A 6327-nucleotide genomic window follows, 5' to 3' on the forward strand; every position below is an offset into this window, starting at 1 on the left:
GCAAAATAATCAGTGACGTCAACACAAACTTACTGCTGACACCCTCTCCACTCTGTCAGGGGGGCTGTACTTGTATAAGCGGTAATAGAACAGGTTCTGTAGACATCTATGTGGAATCAGCTGACAAGGGTGTAAAAGGAGTGCGCTTCTTCTTGACGATAACACGGACCTGTAAGGCTGAGTTCATTCTTGACTTATTTGGTCAGTTTTGGCCCCGTGACTGCCCAAATAGGTGAAGTGTGCAGTGATTCCAATAGCGACGCCTTTCATCTGCGTGTCATACTGACTCACAGTATTATTTCACTACCGCAGCAGTCTCCCTATGCATGTAACTGCAAGGCACAGTGTTCTACACCACTATCAAGGCTCTCTGCAGGCCGGAAATAGATGTTTTTAACGCGAATCGCAGCAAATAAATTCAGATCGAAGCGAATCTGTTCAAAAAATCCAGCGAACAGTCCGAATCGAATTTTCCAGAAATTCTCTCATCTCTAATTATTATGTCTGCCACCTTTCCTAGAAAAATGTCTTTCCATTTTATCAGTCTGTCTGCAGAATACCAATGGCATTGGGTGCTATTTTAGAAAGCCAGAAAATTAACAGGAAGCAAACTTCCCAGTAATGCAGTAACTAATGGTTAATGGATTGTGGATAAATGCTGAAAAGTGCACTTTATTTCAACTCTACAAACTACCCATACACATCCAGAAGCTTCATTGTGAATGTGTTTGACCATATCTGAACATTTACATTTGTCTATCAGCAGTAAAGGGTAAAGCTAACAGATATGTTCGTTAACTAGGCCTAACTGTTCAAATCAATCAGGAGACACCATGAGAAATCTAGCCACAGCCACACGGGTATCAATGTGGTCCACAAACGGTGGCATCCATTCTAGCTGTCCCATGATTACTAGCACAGGCCTATAGTAAACTCATGTACATGTATGGGTTCCCTAGTTCCTTCGTAGTTCCCTGATGACCAGTTGAGATATGTCTGCAGTCAATTTTTTTTTAATCACATAGGAGGATACAAAAAATATATTGCTCGGGGACTTTGCTATGGAAAGAGAATGCAATTACCAAATTACATTTTGCGGTTTGATTAGTGGTATGAGAGTTATTTAAAGCTGAACTCCTGGAGGGCGCATGCGCATAGCCTGATGGATGGTTGTTTCCTAGTTAGGCTCCGCTCGACTTCGGGCTGCTAGCAAGAAACGAAGCGTGTCACATGGACCCAGCGGCAATTTTCACATTCCTTATATCAGACAACTTCACCGGGAAGCAATCAAGATGGGTCCGGCATCCAAATCAAAGCGTCCCGCGGCGCTGCAGAACTCATCCCGCGGTGCAGCCTCCAAATCCAAGATGGCGCCGGCGTCTTCACCTCCGGTGTCCCCAGCTTCTTCTCCCGTGCAGCACTCTGAAGACAGTATGGATGCTACACCTAGTTTTCTACAGGAGAATGCCCCAAGCGAGGATTCCATCTTCTTACAAAAAATGAGAGCTATGATCCGAGAGGAGCTATCCCAAGCTTTAACATCCATTATATCGGAATTACGCCGGGATATCCGCGAGATTGGCCAACATACCGACACCCTGGAAACCAGAATGGAAGGCATAGATGTAGCATGTATGCAAGAGACACATTTCTCAGTGTCTTCAACTCCTAAGTTCATGCATACTCGTTATCCTCAGGTTTATCATGCTTCAGCAATCAAGAAACATAGAGGGGTGCTTATAGCTTTTCATCAGCATATGCCATTTAAATGCACACATCAGGTGGCGGACCCAGAAGGCCGTTACCTGATTCTGTGCGGTAATTTACAGAATGCAGAGGTCACTTTTCTGGCATATTACACCCCGAACTCTCCTCCTGTTTCCTTTTTTCGTGGAATGCTGGAGGAGACTCGCTCATGTATGAAGGGAACTTTGATTTGCTGTGGTGCTTCTAATATTGTGTTTAATAGTAAACTGGACAAATGTACTAAATCTTCTACCACCCCCTCATCTGAGAGTAAAGAAATACAGGATTGCTTCCAGAATCTGGGTCTGCTTGATATATGGCGAGAGTTCCATCCTCTGTCTAGTGATTATACATTTTATTCAGCTTCCCATGATTCTTATTCAAGAATTAACCACATATGGGTTCCCAGAACCTTGCTACCAGTTATATTAAAAGCCTGTATACCGACAGTGCCGTGGTCAGATCATGACCCAGTGGTAATAACTTGTTCATCATTAGTGACTAGGCCCTATGCTAGACAGTGGTCAATTAACGATTCTTTACTAACTTGCCCAGAAACGTTGCAGAAATTGACAGATCTCACCACAGAATTCTTTCACTTGAATATGGGTTCAGTATCTACTCCCACAACATTGTGGGAGGCCTATAAGGCTGTAATGCGTCGTCATCTTATTCAACTAGCACAAGCCCAGATTCGGTTCGAACCCCTCGATAGGTACTTAAATAGCTTTGCGTAAAGCACACGCTGAATTAAACCTTTGTATATCTTACCAAGCAGCATAGCAACTGCAGCGGACCAGACATAAGTTCTCATATTGTGGTAATAAACCTGGTAAATTGCTTGCTAAAAGGTTACGAACATTGACACCGCAGTATACTCCGATTTCCCTTCGTACCGCCACTAAACATTTAACTAACAATCCGATGGATATTGTCCAGGAGTTTCAAGCTAGGTTGTCGGATCTTTATTCGGCGCCTCCTGTGTTGGACACATGCAGAGCTGATCATTTTTTTGCTAATATTGATTTACCTAAAATCAACAGCATGGACCTAGAGGGGTTACAGAGAGATATCATGGCTTCAGAAATCACACTAGCTATTAAGTCCCTAAAGGCTGGTAAACGTCCCGGTCCGCATGGTTTCTCCCCATTGTTCTACAAAAAAATGTCAGTGGCCTTAACGCCCCATCTGCAAATTATGTTTAACGATTTGAAACAAGGGCGAGTTTTCACTCCAGAATCTCTGAGGGCATCTATTGCCATGATACCAAAACCGTTGACTGACCACACATCCTGGGCTAACTATCGACCTATTTCACTTTTAAACATGGATGTGAAAATTCTGGCAAAAATCCTCGTCGTCAAGCTGGAGATAATGTTCGTAGAGCCCTTCAGCTTTTACACCTATCACAGTCTAAGTCAATAGAAAGTATGATGCTATCGTTAGATGTGCGGAAGGCCTTTTACTCTATATCATGGCAATATTTGTTTTGTGCCCTCAGTAGATCGGGTTTTGGCACTCACTTTTTGCACTGGATTGAGGCATTGTATGCTTCGCCTTCTGCTACTGTGAAATATATGGGTTACATCTCGACTCCATTCCCGATGTTGCGGGGGACCAGACAGGGCTGCCCCCTTTCTCCCATATTGTTCATATTGGCCCTCGAGCCACTAGCAGCTGCTGTTCGTGTAAATCAGGATATAGCTGGGATAGAAGTGTTCAACAGGGTTCATAAAATTATGCTGTTTGCAGATGATATACTGTTAACATTAACGGCCCCAATTACGACTTTGCCAAATTTGCACAATTTACTTATATTTGCAGGAGCCCTGGACATTGCCCTCGGGCGAGATATTCCGATACATACAGATTAGACATTTTTTAACCAGTCTTCTTAAATAGACAACAGGTTCTACGCTTAAGCTTACGAGTTTTAAATCCTGGTTCTATCGGTGTTCTGGTTCTGCAGGTCTGGTGTCCATGATTTATGACTCACTAATAAGTATGGATACCCACCCTCTCTCTTATGTAGATAGATGTAGATAGATGGGAAGCAGATCTGGGTTCTGAATTGGACGTAGAAGAGTGGCAGAAGATATGGCAGGCCATAGCTAGCTGCTCTCCAAATGTCATAATGCAGGAAAATGCATATAAAGTGCTGTTTAGGTGGTACTTAACACCAGTAAGAATCGCCAAATTTGCAAATGGGAGCAACCCGTGCTGTTTCAGAGGCTGTAAGGACCTCGGTACTTTTCGCCATATATGGTGGGATTGTCCAGTGGTCAAAAAACTCTGGATACGGGCTTTCAATTATATACGATCGGTTCTGCATGTGTCTATTAGGAGGGACCCTTGGACTGCACTGCTCCACAAACTAGGTTCTACCTTTTCTAAAAGTCAGTGCAAACTGATCTTTATATTTCTAGCCACACATCAGGTGATAGCGGCAGCATGGCGGAAATCCTCTTTAAGTTTTCAAGCAGTGCTGTCTAGGTTGTCGGACACCATAGTCTTAGAAAAAATGTCTGCCGTGGCTAGTGACTCTCTGCATAAATTTTATAAAGTTTGGACACCTTGGTTGGACCATCATACCGCCCCTGACATAGACCGTAGGCTCTTTCAATTATGATAAATGGTTGTTTTTATTTGTAATGTTAGTTTCGAGTACATTTCTTTGATTTTTTTTTATTAGTTTTAGTTTATGTTGTTTGTCCTTATATTCTAAGTTTCTACAAATATCATGCACAATATTGGTATTGTTTTCTTTTTCTTATTGTTTTTCTCTTGCTTTCAATAAATTATTAAAAAAAAAAAAAAAGCTGAACTCCTGGAGGATTTATAGTTTAATTATATGACATGCAACTTGCATTGGTTTCTCAATTTAACTTTTTTTGGGGGAGTAATCTTCATTGAACATACCTACAACCCCAGTGATACTAAGTTGTGCTTTAGTTTTAAAAACCTACGTTGCTTTGCTCATGTTATATCATCATTTCATTATTGGACTCTTGCAGAATGACCCAGTGCCAAAATTACTTGAGCATGTATGAGATCAGATGTCGGATCCTTGTTCTTGTACAAGCACAATATTATATATATTGGGAAGGAGGCTATTATATCATATGTAAAACATCTAAGGCTTTTAGCAAATTATATAGGTATCCCTGAGTCAGCATGATTCACTTGTACATTTGTAAGATTTTAAAAGACGGGAAAAAAAATTGGAGGTTTTATATTTTACCAATGTATCAAAATAAAAACCCTAGAAATCATAAAGTATTATTTGTTTTGCACATTAGCCATTGTTAGAATTACAATGCTTTGGCATGGAGGAATCAATAAAGGCGTTAAAAAGGTGCTGCCATATTTGAGTTCCAAAAGACCTTGTGTTTTTCCAGAAAATGGCAGGTAAATGACAGCAGGCAAATAGGATTTTTGCGTGATGGACAGCGTACAGAAGGCAGCATAAACATTAGGACATTGAGAAAGGGTGGCGCTACGTGTGAACTCAACCCACAAGCAGCAGTCCCTGCCATCAAAACAGCAGGAGACCACATTGCTAGCTGGCATTATGACCAGGATGACGTGATGAATGCCACCCATAAAGTTGTGGAGAAATAGTGCAGTGACATTAGGCAAAAGGATGGAGGACCAGAGACAGCATGGGTCGGCGAGAGCAGTAGCAGTGTGTGGCCTCTGGTCAGCTATCGCCAGAAAGAGACCGCATTGGTAAGTGTCATGGACAGCTGGGTGTAGTGCATCGTCAATGCCACCCAGAAGTGTGTAAAACATTTTCTGTGAATGGAGTACTGACAGGCGGCAGCAGCAGGAGGAGGAGGAGGCGCCGGGCCCTGAGAAGGAGTGTGGACCGCATTGGTAACTGGCATCTAGAGCTGAGTGTAGTGCATCATCAATGCCACCCAGAAGTGTGTAATAAAATTTTAGTGATTGGAGTACCAACAGGTGGCAGCAACAGCAGGAAGAGGAGGCGGTGGGCCCTGAGAAGGAGCGGGGACCGCATTGGTAACTGGCATGTGGAGCTGGGTGTAGTCCATCATCAGATTGTGAGATAAAAGAAAACAAAGCCATGATTTCTAAATAGGTTATTCCTAAAATAAGATTGGTGCTAGGAGACGCCTTAGCACATACACACTTTTTCCTCTTTGTTTTGAGAACCACAGAACATTATATTTGGTTCTTCCTTGTATCAGCTTACTGGTAGGATTCATAACAAATAATTAACATTTGAAAGGAAGAGAAGTACACTAATGAAGATACAGTTGTATGTCTGTTTAAATACTTCAGAAAGTTTTGGCTAGGGTTTATGTGGTGTTTTTTTTTTTATTTGTACATATATGTGTGGGGAAAATTAAGTACAGAACAAGTAAATGTGCCTCTACTCTTTTTTGGTGTTTCAGCATAGTCGGCTAAAATGTATAATTTTAAAAAACTATACCTACTTGGTTTAATACAACTTCAACTATTGGGCATTTTGTTCAATACTGTACATTTGTCTATTTCCAAATAAATTGCTAATGTAGTTAAAAAAAATCTGTATTTTACAGTAGGCCAGAAATTTTT

At 41.6% G+C, this 6327-nt stretch overlaps 1 protein-coding gene across 1 annotated transcript in view; it reads right to left on the reverse strand.

Annotated features, from left to right (window-relative positions):
• UMPS (uridine monophosphate synthetase) overlaps positions 1 to 6327 on the reverse strand; it is a 45190-nt gene that overhangs the window by 24036 nt on the left and 14827 nt on the right. The gene's annotated exons all lie outside the window — the stretch shown is intronic.

Source organism: Pyxicephalus adspersus, chromosome 7, assembly GCF_032062135.1.
Source record: "Pyxicephalus adspersus chromosome 7, UCB_Pads_2.0, whole genome shotgun sequence".
In the NCBI taxonomy this organism is placed as follows: Eukaryota; Metazoa; Chordata; class Amphibia; order Anura; family Pyxicephalidae; genus Pyxicephalus; species Pyxicephalus adspersus.